The sequence below is a fragment of the Mixophyes fleayi genome, chromosome 6 (genome assembly GCF_038048845.1).
Source record: "Mixophyes fleayi isolate aMixFle1 chromosome 6, aMixFle1.hap1, whole genome shotgun sequence".
NCBI classification, from domain to species: Eukaryota; Metazoa; Chordata; class Amphibia; order Anura; family Limnodynastidae; genus Mixophyes; species Mixophyes fleayi.
In genome coordinates this window covers 206,682,427-206,696,863 of record NC_134407.1, presented here as the reverse complement: position 1 = coordinate 206,696,863, position 14,437 = coordinate 206,682,427, and the positions used below count along the sequence as shown (strand labels likewise).

The 14,437-nt window shown below is 42.9% G+C and overlaps 1 protein-coding gene across 1 annotated transcript in view; it reads left to right on the top strand.

Annotated features, from left to right (window-relative positions):
• The first annotated feature begins 2,867 nt into the window (after positions 1–2,867).
• Positions 2,868–14,437, top strand: part of QTGAL (queuosine-tRNA galactosyltransferase) — a 349,188-nt gene continuing 337,618 nt past the window's right edge. The window contains exon 1 of the mRNA XM_075178189.1: positions 2,868–2,934. The gene's annotated coding sequence lies outside the window, so the exon portion shown is untranslated. The remainder of the gene's footprint in view (positions 2,935–14,437) is intronic.

Genomic DNA, 14,437 nt, shown 5'->3' with positions numbered 1-14,437 from the left:
TCCTACTCTAAGATAGACATTTGTAAGACTTTAAAGTGTCTTTGGTAAGATACCATTGAACCACACATCTTTTTTTTCTAATGCTTGTCGTACATTTAGGGGACAGTGCCTACATATTCCAACTACGGCTCCTCACTCCAATTTTAAATCTAGCCACAGAACGATAAGTATACAATTCTATGCATGCCACCACCAGGTCAGCAACTGAACAAACATTTGGCCTTCTCAAAGTCGGTTTTCATAGACTTGACCGGTCTGGAGAAGACCTCATGTATATGCCAGATGTTGTGTGCAAGATTATTGGTCTAGGCACCATTACCAATGAGTTTACCTTTTGTGGAGGAGGTGAAGATTGTTGGGGATGTTTCAGAATTATGTTATTCAACAATACTTGTAACAATTGAATACCAAACCATGCTAATTTTGGTGTACAAATTTAGTACAAGTATGTACACAGAATAAATACTGCATGAAAATTTTGCTGTGATAGAATTTTTTTTCTAAAATATTTGGAAACTTGAAACTTCGTTTTTAGACGAAACATTTTGACACTAACATAATGATCAAACTAGTTTTTTCATAGCCGTAACTCCTGACAACATTTCTAACAACTTTGGTTATGCCAAACTTTTTTCATGTGTAGTCAGCTGTTAACATGAAGGAACAAGTCGGTCCAAGTACTATAATGAGAAGTCACCATTAAATCATTTTAGTGCAATATAAAAAAAATAGTATCAAATAATATGAAAAATAAATAAATGTGTATTTGTTTTGTAGAACATAGGGGCCAAAACCAAATCTCCTGTAAAACATGGTTACTTTTAATGAATCTGTCTTACTGTCTTCGAAAAGATATTTTTTTGTTTACATCATTTCATCATCATCATCATCATTTATTTATATAGCGCCACTGATTCCGCAGCGCTGTACAGAGAACTCACTCACATCAGTCCCTGCCCCATTGGAGCTTACAGTCTAAATTCCCTAACATACACAGACAGAGAAAGAGAGCGAGAGAGAGGCTAGGGTCAATTTTGATAGCAGCCAATTAATCTACTAGTATGTTTTTGGAGTGTGGGAGGAAACCGGAGCACCCGGAGGAAACCCACGCAAACACGGGGAGAACATACAAACTCCACACAGATAAGGCCATGGTCGGGAATTGAACTCATGACCCTAATGCTGCAAGGCAGAAGTACTAACCACACGACTAAAAGTAAGACTGCAGGCAGGCCCGGCGCTCCCTTTAGGCAACCTTAGGCAGTTGCCTAGGGCGCCGCTGACTAGATTTACTAATCTAGTCAGCGTTTTGGGGACGGAGGTGCAGCAGCAGCGTGGCGCCAGCTGATTTGTAAAGTCCGTCGGATGCCAATGTGCTCTCCAGTTCCTGCTCTCACACTGTCTGTCAGTGACAGTGTGAGTAAAGTTATTTCCCCATGCCCCTCCTCTCCCAGCATGCACTGCTCCACCCTCTCTCTTCTGTGTTAAGCAGCCAAGGAGCTGCTATTGAAGAGATGAAAGAGATGAAAGAGAAGAAGAAGGAGGTTTGAAAAGCCCCCCCCCCCCTCCCTGCTTCTGCTGACCAGACCAGAGAAAAAAAGTGAGTAGATGCAATCTAATTATTTATTTATTTATTTTTTTAAAAGAGGGTGCACAAAATCCAATCTAGGAAGTAGGGAGGTAAAAAAAAATGGGGGGGGGGAATACTTTTCTTGGCACCTTATGCTGTATATTTGACTTGCATTTCTACCCCATAGTTTGAAAATCAAATATAGAGCATGAGGTGGCAAATAATATTCAATATTATTTGCCACCTCATGCTCTATATTTGATTTTCAAACTATGGTGGAGAAAATGACTATTTTATTGGCACCTCATACTGTATATTTGACTTGCAAACTATGAGGTAGAATTTCTACATTATAGTTTGCAAGTGATGCAGAGGGGGGTGCAGTGGGTGTGATGCGGAGGGGGGTGCAGTGGGTGTGTTGCGGAGGGGGTGCAGTGGGTGTGATGCGGAGGGGATGCAGACTGCAGTGGGTGTGATGCCGAGGGGGGTGCAGTGGGTGTGTTGCAGAGGGGGGTGCAGTGGTGTGGTGCAGAAGGGGATGCAGTGGTGTGATGCAGAAGGGGGTGTAGTGGTGTGATGTGGAGGGGGGTGCTGTGGTGTGATGCGGAAGGGGATGCAGTGGTGTGATGCAGAGGGGGGTGTAGTGGTGTGATGCAGAGGGGGGTGCTGTGGTGTGATGCGGAAGGGGATGCAGTGGTGTGATGCAGAGGGGGGTGTAGTGGTGTGATGCAGAGGGGGGTGCTGTGGTGTGATGCGGAAGGGGATGCAGTGGTGTGATGCAGAGGGGGGTGTAGTGGTGTGATGCAGAGGGGGGTGCTGTGGTGTGATGCGGAGGGGGGTGCTGTGGTGTGATCCGGAAGGGGATGCAGTGGTGTGATGCAGAGGGGGGTGTAGTGGTGTGATGCAGAGGGGGGTGCTGTGGTGTGATGCGGAAGGGGATGCAGTGGTGTGATGCAGAGGGGGGTGTAGTGGTGTGATGCAGAGGGGGGTGCTGTGGTGTGATGCGGAGGGGGGTGCTGTGGTGTGATGCGGAAGGGGATGCAGTGGTGTGATGCAGAGGGGGGTATAGTGGTGTGATGCAGAGGGGGGTGCTGTGGTGTGATGCGGAGGGGGGTGCTGTGGTGTGATGCGGAGGGGGGTGCAGTGGTGTGATGCAGGAGCCTGTGTGTGATGAAGGGACATGTTAGGGTCCATCATTGCCTTTAACAAGTGCATAATTCATAGACTTATTGTGTCACAGACTTATAAGTTTTTTGTTCCGAAATCTAACACCTGGACACCTCCCCTCTAGAAATCCCGTGTCTGCAGTGGAGTCTGGACAGCATTCTGCATCAAACATCACTGCATCTGGACCACTGGAGGAGGTAAGGCTTATCTTTTTTTTTTTTTAAACACAAAAGCACAAAGTCAAGTATATAAAGGTCTGTGAGGCGGATATTTGGTGTGTTTTCCGGGTTGAGGGGGGGGTGTATTCTGAAATTTTGCCTAGGGCGCCGAGAACCCTTGCACCGGCCCTGACTGCAGGACAGAGCAAGTCGCTGTAAAATCGTTTATGTATTTCCCCTCGTTTCAGACTGACCAGTGGTTTACACTGTTACTAATATAAAGGACCCTGGACCTATAAGTCCAATGCCTGAATGATCTTCGGAGTAATTGCTAACATCTAGTTCCATATGGAACGCAGCATGAGCATCGCCTCTAAGCGTTGGTTAATGGCTTACATTTTCCAGTCAGTCACTGTAAGATCATACTTGCCAACTACAGGAAGTTGGTGTCTGGGAGAATGACACAAGTATTGATTTTCACAAAGTTTGCTGCTTCAGTGTTTTTAGACATTTTTGTCAGATGTTGCTATGGTATACTGAAATAAAATTATAAGCATTTCATACGTGTCAAAGGCTTTTATTGACAATTACATTAAGTTTATGCAAGAAGTCAATATTTGCAGTGTTGACCCTTTTTTTAGAAGACCTCTGCAATTCGCCCTGGCATGCTGTCAATTAACTTCTGGGCCACATACTGACTGATGGCCGCCCATTCTTGCCTAATCAATGCTTGTCAGAATTTGTGGGTTTTTGTTTGTCCACCCACTTCTTGAGATTTCAAAGGGATTAAGGTCTGGGGAGTTTCCTGGCCGTGGACCCACAATTTCGATGTTTTGATCCCCCAGCCACTTAGTTATCACTTTTGTCTTATGGCAAGGTGCCCCATCATGCTGGAAAAGGCATTGTTCATCACCAAACTGTTCTTGAATGGTTGGGAGAAGTTGCCTTTGTGAGTGAGCCCACTCCCTTGGCTGAGAAGCAACCCCACACATGAATGGTCTCAGTGTGCTTTACTGTTGGCATGACACAGGACTTATGGTAGCGCTCATCTTTCCTTGTCCAGACAAGTGTTTTTGTAGATGCCCCAAGCAATCTGAAAGGGGATTCATCAGAGAAAATTACTTTACCCCAGTCCTCAGCAGTCCAATCCCTGTACCTTTTGCAGAATATCAGTCTGTCTCCAATGTTTTTTCTGGGGAGAAGTGGCTTCTTTGCTGGCCTTCTTGACACCAGGCCATCCTCCAACAGTCTTCACCTCACTGGGCGTGCAGATGTACTCACACCTGCCTGCTGTCATTCCTGTATAAGCTCTGCAATGTTGGTACCCCGATCCCGAAGCTGAATCAACTTTAGGAGAGGATCCTGACGTTTGCTGTATGTTCTTGGACACCCTGAAGCCTTCTTCACATCTATTGAACATCTCTCGAAGTTCTTGATGATCCGATAAATGGTTAATTTAGGTACAGTCTTACTAGCAGTATTATCCTTGCCTGTGAAGCACTTTTTGTGCAAAGCAATGAAGACTGCACGTGTTTCCTTGCAGATAACCATGGTTAACAGAGGAAGAACAATGATTTCAAGCACCCCCTCCTTTTAAAGCTTACAGTCTGTTATTCTAACTCAGTCAGCATGACAGAGTGATCTCCAGCCTTGTCCTCGTCAACACTCTCACCTGTGTTAATGAGAGAATCACTAACCTGATGTCAGCTGGTCCTTTTGTGGCAGGGCTGAAATGCAGTAGAAATGTTGTTTTTTGGGTTAATGTTCATTGTCATGGCAAAGAGGGATTTTGAAATTATTTGAAATTCATCTGATCACCCTTTATGACATTCTGGAGTATATGCAAATTGCCATCATAAAAACTGAGCCAGCAGACTTTGTGAAAAATAATATTTGTGTCATTCTCAAAACTTTTAGCCATAACTGTATGTAAAACATTGTGTTACTTTCATAATTGCAATCAGTGTTAATTCAGAAATAACGCATACGCTGCACTTTTGCACACATTTGCAAATGAGCGCACTTTACAATATACGCACCTGTACGTTCTAGGTTGATATAGGTGTACATTTATCTGACGTACACTTCGCGTAAGCCTGGCATACCTGATACTGGTGCAATGTGTGCACCTTAGCATATCAAAGTAAACATGTTATTTTTATGTGCTGCTTCTATGAGCATAAATTTCTACGCATATATGTCCAAATTAGCATCAGACCTTTGATGTTTTACCATGACAATGTTATTCTATTTGGAGGCTACTGGTCCATTTAAGCTGTTGAAGCACCATGAGACGTTAAAATGCTGTAGAAATTAAATTTATTATTCAGTACTTGCTGCTGAATCAGAGTGATGGGATTAGCAGACAGGTATAACAGATGCCAATGGAAAATGTATTCACTTACTCAAATAACCAGACTCTTGGAAGTTCAGACTGGAATATTATAAATTGGGCCAAGAATATCCTCAAGACAAAACTCTGTATGGCACCCAAACGTAGCCAGGGATTTGTAATAGAGAACACCATTTGATGTGTTTAACACAAGTCGTTCACCATTACTCTTGAACGATTTAAAAGGGGGACTTTAATGAAATGTGAATTGGAATATTTGGAAGGTGCTGCTAAATGGATCATTTTTCTAATTGATCTTCATTTAAAAAAAAAGTCAAAACTTCAAGGTTTGATTTTATCAAACATTCCAAGCAATCACCGCATTCTTCATTCTTTACTGCATTATAAATATAATAACAAGAGGGCTCTAGGGATATATTAGAGGCTTTGCCCCAAAAAACCTTTTCCGAGTAGCCTAACTGATCAAATAATGAGTCTGACTTGTGTCTAGACCTGTAATAAATTCAGCAATTAATGTCCAAATGCTCAGGACACTTATGTGAAGCCTGAATAATGCAGATGTTGGGATGGAAGGCTGTTTTAGGAAAGTATCTGGATATTTTGAAAGCACGGCAGGTTGTGAGGTGAGAGGATGAGAAGAATAAGAGGACTTAATCTTTGGCGAGAGAGATGAAGGAACTAAGGGTAGAGTTTGAGATGGTAGAGATGGTTTTGGAAGGTCTAATACACTGTCCCATCTGATTGCGTTGATCTTGTCTTTAAATTCATGGTGTGTTGCTGTACTAGGGCATATGTCAGGGTAAGAGTGATTTGAGATCAGGGAAGGGAAGGTTCCAACCCTACCTCTACGTTCCAATTACCAGCTCCACCACACCCTGGTGGCCAAAATGACTCAATTCCCTGAGAATCGCCTCGTTTCAAATTCTGAAACTTCACTAAGAAGTGGGCAGATGTGGGAGGATGCCCTAATCTTCTGGGAGTCCGGGAGAGTTACTCGGAAGTCGGGAGTCTCCCGGACATTCCGGGGGAGATGGCAAGTATGCTTAAAAGACAGGGGCTTAGTGTGTATGCCACACAAATTTACCAAACATGTGCATTACAAACAGGTTAAGGAAAAGTTTCAAAGGGGTGAAAGAGGAGAGGGAAGTCCCTCTGGTTATATTCACTAAAATAACTGAACCCACTTAAAACCTAAGTTTTATGAATGTCATATTATAAAATAATAAGTAGTATAATGTAATATGTCTCACTGCTGTACTCTTTTGAATTTCTACTAAAAATACTGCAGGGAAAACTAAATCTGTATTAACCAACTGATAAGGTTATACAAATATTAGTATTGTATTATTCGTATTATTGTATCTGTTTCACTGGCAATAATTATTATGTAGTACCTCTATTCCATTGGTGCTACTGACTGGTCAAAAATATCTCTCCAAATGCATTAGGGTTTGCGCTGGACAGTCATTATTAATACACACATTATAAGTGAGAGGTACTGATGTCACAAAGCGGCTTTGCACGTCATACTGCAAACGCAATCTCTGCTGAGCTGTCAGTATTACACGCTTAGGGCTAGATTTACTAAGCTGCGGGTTTGAAAAAGTAGGGATGTTGCCTATAGCAACCAATCAGATTCTAGCTGTCATTTTGTAGAAGGTACTAAATAAATGAAAGCTAGAATCTGATTGGTTGCTATAGGCAACATCCCCACCTTTTCAAACCCGCAGCTTAGTAAATCTAGCCCTAAGTCTCTATCAAACTGGTGGCACTAACCTAAATGGTGCCTCTGTTTCTATCTGTTTCCAGATAGCCGCTTTCTCTTAATACAACTTAACAGTAGGATTCCGCTAATCCGAGCCCACACGAACAGTGCAGATCCGAACGGGATCCGAGCACTGTTCGGATATTTCCGGCGGGCAAAAAATGAAAACGAGGCTCTGTCGTCCAAGTCTTGCGTCGAATCTCGCGAGGGGTGGGAGGGAGGGCCCAGAACAATTCCATCTTGTACCTCTTTTTTTGGCATTATGTGCTCAAGCTACCTCGGTGCAACCTTTTGGCCTAAAAACAATATTGTGAGGTGTTCAGAATAGACTGGAAATTAGTGGAAATGATTGTTATTGAATGTTATTGAGGTTAATAATAGCGTAGGAGTGAAAAAAAAACCCACAAAACTGGTTTTTAGCACTTTTTATGCTTTTTTCAACCTTAAATCTGAACCAAAACCTTTCGTCAGGTGTTTTGCGAAACAAATCCGAACCCAAAACCTCAAGCAAATCCGAATCCAAAACACGAGACACCAAAAGTGGCCTGGCTGTCATTGCCGCAAGATTTTTGGTGATGAAAAAAATTGTCTTTGCTGCAATAAGCAGTGATAAAATAAATATCCCTTATCTCCATATTGCTGTGCTTAGAGTTGTCTCTTATGATAAATTTAATATCGGGGCAATAAGATATTGTTATTGGCAATAAAATCAATAATTTTCTACATGCCACAAATACATTACCACTTAGTGACTGTATTAAAATCTCTCCACTATGCCTGCTTGAATTATGCGAGAAACTTTAAGTCTAGTTTCAATTCTTCTAAGAAACTATTAATCACAGTCTTGTCGCTCACCCTGGTTCTTACATATGTCTGCCAGAAAGACGTTAGCTGGGACAACAAGTGTTGACTCACTGATGTCATCGGGGAACTCTCCATGACTACGCAGCCTGGGAGAGTCTCCAAGAATCAGCCTCAACTTTTCGGAGGAAGCTGTTACCAATACTGATGTATCTACTCCCCAAACTAATATACATGTACTCAGTAAAATAAGAGCAAGATGATATATGAAAGTTTTTCACATAGAAGAACATTTGACACCACATTCTAAATCACTATCTTATCATCGCTCTGTGCTGCTGTTGGGAGGATCCTGCTCGTTTCACTATATAACTCTCTGGCTCGTCCCCATTCCCCTCCTCACATCAAGGCACTCTCCCTATCATATGCATCCCTACTCTCACTATCATAATGACACAAGTGGACAGGTCACTGCCTCCCACATAAGAACTGCCCACCACTTCTCACAAGATAAGCTTGGGGTTGTTGTGTAATGTGTGTCAGTGTGACTAAGCTGTGTAGTGATTTTAGTACAGAGAGTGGGTGACACAGGCTACTGCGTTTACTGGTGTGAGTAGAGGTAGGCAGTGGGAGGACTCGTTTTAGTAGAATACGTTGTGGTATGTTTATAGACAGCCATTGGATTAAGGCGTTTATAAGCAGTGGAACCGCCAAATGGAATGTTACTATTGTTTAACATTATTTAATAATCTGTGGGCACATGGCTGGTATATTATGTGTGGGGTATGGGCAGGAATGCATATGGGTATATGTTTGGAACAATATGTGGGGTATAAGCTGGTACAATAATCTGTGGGCATATATATGGTTGGTATATTATATATAAAGAACAGGCTGTTATGTGTATGAGCACATTGTTGGTACAATCATCAGCAGGTACACGGTTGGTATTTTATGTTGCAAATAGATTGCAATTTTTGGGGTCAAGAATTATTATTTTTCTACTCCTTTTAGACTTAATTGTCGATGATCACATTTTTTGTTTGTTTAAGCCTCTTCGCCCCCTCCCCTCCTTACTCTCTGCTCTTGACTTTTCTACCTACTTGACCTCTAAAGTTGAGACATCTTCTCCCATAAATCCCTCTCTCCCCACCCTCTCCCTATCCATCTTTTGTCCCTCACAACCACCCTGGGGATTCTATCCCCACCCCCCAGAACCACATGTATGCTGATGACACACAAATCAATCTTTTCACCTTTGACCTCTTCCCTTCCCTCATCTCTCGTGTCTCCTGCATCTCGGACATCTCATCTTGGATGTCTAGGAGCTTTAGTAAGCTCAATATTTCCAAGACTGAAACCATCATAATTCCCCTCCCCACCCCTTCTAGAGCTCCCTCACCTCCCCCTCTCTCTCTCTTTCTTGTGATAACGCTTCCCTCTTCTCTGTTCTTTAAGACGCTGCATAGGAGTCACCCTTAGCTCCCTTCAGACCTCTCATTCAGCCCATCTCCAAATCTTACCAATTCCACCTTTGGAATATATCCCAGATCTGCCCCTTCCCCACTGTGAAAGCTACCAAACCTCCTATGTAATCTCTCCCCTTGTTTACTGTAACCTCCTCAATACCACACTGGTTACCTCCTGTGGTATCTCCCACACCCTGACAGATTAGCCTCTACTTTCCAAGGCTTCCAGCGTACCCTTAAAACTTTGAATAAAGAAATATCAGCCCTCCCACTAACCCCTTTGCCTCTGCTATCGCCAGCACTCTCCCATTCATTGCCACCCTATTTGTGACTTCCCCTTGCTTTTAGGATATAAGCTCTCATGAGCAGGGCCCTCTTTCCTCCTGTTCTCCTTCTACTAATCAATCACCCTCTGTACCTCTAGGTCTGATTCGATAACCCTGTTTTCTTCAGCTCAGGCCTACATCGCGTTGGACATTACCATCACTCTTTGTCCCCCAAATAGCTTGATCCGCATTACCAAGTCATCTGTGTGTACTTTTGTTAATTAGTATATGTCTTGGTATAACTATGTTTAGTTTAATAATATATTTTTGATCGTTGTTGTCTGTGTATTCATCGTAATCACCAACATTTATTTATATAGCGCCAGCAGATTCCGTAGCGCTTTACAATTGGGAACAAACATTAATAAAACAATACTGGGTAATACATACAGACAGAGAGGTAAGAGAACCCTGCTCGCAAGCTTACAATCTATGGGAATTGTAAATTACTGTAAATTTCATGTGGCGCTGCAGACCTTTTGTGGAACCTTATAGATAAAAGATAATATAAGAAATGCATACCCTTTGAAAAATGTACTTTATCACTGGCTTTTTACACTGTACTGTACCTTTGATACGGTTTGAAATTAAGAGTTTAAAAAAAACAATAACAAATAATAATCATACTTGCCTACTTTTAATTTTTTCCCTCCAGCAGAGCGTGCCATTTTGGCCCTGAAATTGAAATTTTGTTGCAGGGGCAGAGCCAGAATGCTGCGATTCCCCATGAATCGCATCATTGAGGCTCAAAGTGGGCAGGATGCGGGAGAACTGCCTGCTCTCCCAGGAGTCCGGGCAACCTACTGGGAATTCGGGAGTCTCCCGAACATTCCGGGCGAGTAGGCAAGTATGATAATAATAGCCATCCTCTGGATCTACACAATTAAAATGTATGAAGGGTTGGACTCAATGGTCCTTTTTCAACCTTGCTGTGTAACTCTGTAACCAGGGCCGGATTAAGGGAATGGAGGCCCCTGGGCTAAGGGCGCCTCCATTCCCCCGTGAGGCCCCCATTGTGAGCCGCCCGCCGCCCCATCCCCCGTGAGGGCCCCCCCAAAGCGCTTACCTGTCAGTCCAGTCCTCCGTCCCCGGCTCGCTGTATGCTCCTTACTGAGGAGATCTTGCGAGTGTTCACTCGCGAGATCTCCTCAGTAAGCAGAGTACTGAGCGCCGGGGACGGAGGACTACAGTGACAGTGCTCAGCAGCATTGATCGGGCTGGGGGCGCCCCCGCCCCCGGACCGATCAATGATGCTGCTGCGGACTTTGAAGGGCCCCCTGGATGCCCGAGGCCCCTGGGCTATAGCCCAGTTAGACCTCGGGTTAATCCGGCCCTGTCTGTAACCCTGGTATGCGTGTCTGTGATTGTATATGCATGTGTCTCTGTATTTTTGTGTCAATTGTATTAATGTGAGTGTCTTTGTGAATATATGTGTATATATGTTTGTCTGTGTTTATGTGTTGTGAGGAATGTAGGCAAACTATGTCATCTCCTGGGGTTAGATGGTGGAACATGGTAATAAAGCAGCCATTAACAGAGGAAAACTCCTGCAGGTGGCTACATCTAGCCCGTAGCTAGTCCTTTCTACACACGGGGGAACCAAGTGTCCAGGCCACACACAAAATACAAATAGCAAGCGCAGGATGCTGTGACATAATTTTGATTTTGTCTCCCAGCTGCATTCAGCCTGTTATCTGGCTCGGAGGCTAGAAGATCAGATCTAGCCTCATGGTATGGAGGCCCACCCTCTCTGCTTCATTCACACCCAGGACCCTGACCAGCCATAGAGTTAAAGTTCTGCGCTTGCCCGTAAAATGGGTAATGCCCCACTTAAATGTGGCTTGCCCAACCCTGCCAGCTCATTTAAATAATCCTGTTCTCCTTGTTTCTGCACTTCTATCTGCACTTTGCAAAGTACACCGCCTATCCACCGAAAATCTGATTTTGCATTACTGGCTCTCAAAAACATGAACTGACATATAAAATGAGCACATTTTTGCAAATTTGGTGCACCAAACAGAATTTGCATTGTACTTTTGCACTTTCATGAATAACCCTTATTGAAAGTAAATCAAGCCTTGTATAGTGTGCAAAGAAAACCTTTGTCACCTATTGTTGCAGGAGAGCATCTGTGACATGGGAGCTTTGTAGTTAATGCCTCCACCACAGAAAGATCTTTAAATATACGGACATGGGTGCAGAACTTTAATATTTCAGGGCATTTCTATAGAATTTCTTGATACAAGATATACTATTTTAGTGGTCACCATTTTGCAAAACCAGCATTCTGAAAATAATATACTTCATGAATCCTCTTGCTAAAATGAAGGTACACTCATTTCTGGAGTGACTACCGTAGACACAGTTTTATTCCAGTTTGTGGATAAATATTTATTTTACCTTGGCAGAGTAAACATAATTAATAAATTCAGACATAGGGGTTTATAAGGATTTGACATATGCTAATTACTCAGCAACAGCCGGTTTCAGTATGTCGAACAAAGCGTTCTATCTTCCCCATCCGCGACACCAACCATTCTGCAAATTAATTGCAGCCAACTATACCCGTGTGAATTGTTCCTGCACAAGCCAGTGCTACGTCTGAGAAAATGGCATCTATCTGTGTCCATTCATAGGCATATACACAGCTTGTCAATTTCAATCTGGCTCCTGATTATGGTCTGGAATGATGATGTAATCAGGGTCTGTCAAATTCTTTGCAGTTTGCCTTTATAGTTTGACTGGGAATAGTTTTCAACCCCGCTTCCCTAAGGTATTGCTGTTATAGGTCTTTATGGGAAAAGCTGCTTATATATTTACATGTTTAAACCAGGGGTATTCTCATCTAAATAATGATGACATTCAAAAGTCTCTGATCGGTATCCTTATTATCTAGGACCACAAGAACATCCTCCTCTATAATTTTTTATTAGGAAATTAAGTGACTGCCAGGGACCACAAAAATTCTAAAAGGAAAAAAAGTAAATGAAAATAAAATGATCATTAATGAGATTAACGTTTATTAAATACTTGCCATAATGATCTCATTTTAAACCCAGAAAATAAATTCCAATCGCCAGGACAAACATTTCACCAGGTTTTAATGTTTTATTTAAATATTTACAGAAGACAAGCTTGTTTGTAATCATAAAAAGAAACTCCAAAATGCAAGATAAAAAAACAAGGATAATATGCAAAGTCTATACCATATTGAAACATGGAGGCTATAATGCACTAATCATCCCTTATTGGATACACATAAATAAATATACAAAATTTTTTCTTAAAATTATTTTTCATTGTAAACTAATGTAAGTGAATGGACCTGTACACGGAGACATTCTGACAAGCGTTTGCTTTGCATTCAATTCCATGTTGCCTGTAGAATTCATAAGCGTTAATTTTGGTACTTTGTACTGTATGCTGCAGGGAAGCTTTGATAACACACTTTGAATGCACTGCGCCACACCCATGTGTATGGGGCCAAACGGGTGACTTATGGTTCCAAAAATATGGTACCCGCCCTATACCCACTGCCACTAATCTTAATCACCAACATTAAACATATAACTGGCATAAGATGAACTAAAAGGCATAGTGCTCACCTAAAACTACTGTAATGTCTTTTAGGAAACAATACCAAAAAGCAGCATGGCAGAGTGTGAAGGGGGGCCAAAGCAGCATGGCACAGGGTGATGAAGGGGGGTCCAGGAGAAGAGGGGAGCAAAAGCAGCATGACACATGGTGATGAAGGGCAGGGGCGGGCTGGACCGGGGGCAGGGGGGCAGCGGGCACCTGGACCGCTCAGTCTAGCGACTGTTTGGGCCGGCCGCCTCCCCCCGTCCCCCGCTGTGGATGAAATTATTTTTTCTGATGTTATCTGCACGTGTCACGTGATGCGGCCGTCTGTGCGCCCCCCAGGCTGGTACCTCCCAGCCCGCGCCTGATGAAGGGGGCCAAGAGAAGGGGGGATCAAAAGCAGCATGGAACAGGGTGATGAAGGGGGCCAGGAGAAGGGGGGGTCAAAAGCAGCATGGAGGGGGCAGTGTGATCATAGAGAGGCACAGCATAGTGATTAAGGGGCACAGTAATGTGTGTGTGATGGCACAGCGGGCTTGTGACAACGTAATGTATGTGTGGTAGGTGGTGGCTAAATAATGGGTGTTATTTTGTTTGTAGGGTGAAGGTGGGGAAATTTAATTTTATAGTGGGGACTATTAATTTAAGATGGGGTGGTTTGGGAGCTATTAATTGAATGTGGAGCTGAGTTTGAGGAGCATGAGATCTATTTATTAAATGTGAATATTAATTATTTAAAGGCAGTGATGGTTGTGGGAAATAGGTATATTTATTATACGTAAATTCTATTAATTTATTGCTGGGGCTGTCTGGAGGGAGGGAAATAGGTTTATAAAATGGGAATACTATTACTTTAATGTTGGGGCTGGAGGAAGGCCTAAGTATTAATTGTAGGTCCTATTGATTTAACGCCGGGGCTGGTTGGAAATTTCTAAATGTACCCATTTTTTCCAAATAGGGCCCCCAACATTCCAGGATCCAGACAAGCCGCAACTAAAGAAACCAGCAGCCACAAGTGGTAAAAGTGACAAGAAAAGGTAGGACAGTCTGTCAAACATTCCCTGTTCACCTCCATGTTATGCTGAGTGGGTCTACCAGATTATCCTCATTTTACAACACACCAGTTTGCTCGACATTCTAAAATGCCCATTTGACCTTGCATTTCATTTACTTCCATGTATACTTGTCTACTTGTCCTTTAGCTTCAATTTTTCCTAAATGGTGCATGAGTTTCTTGCAAAAAGATGAG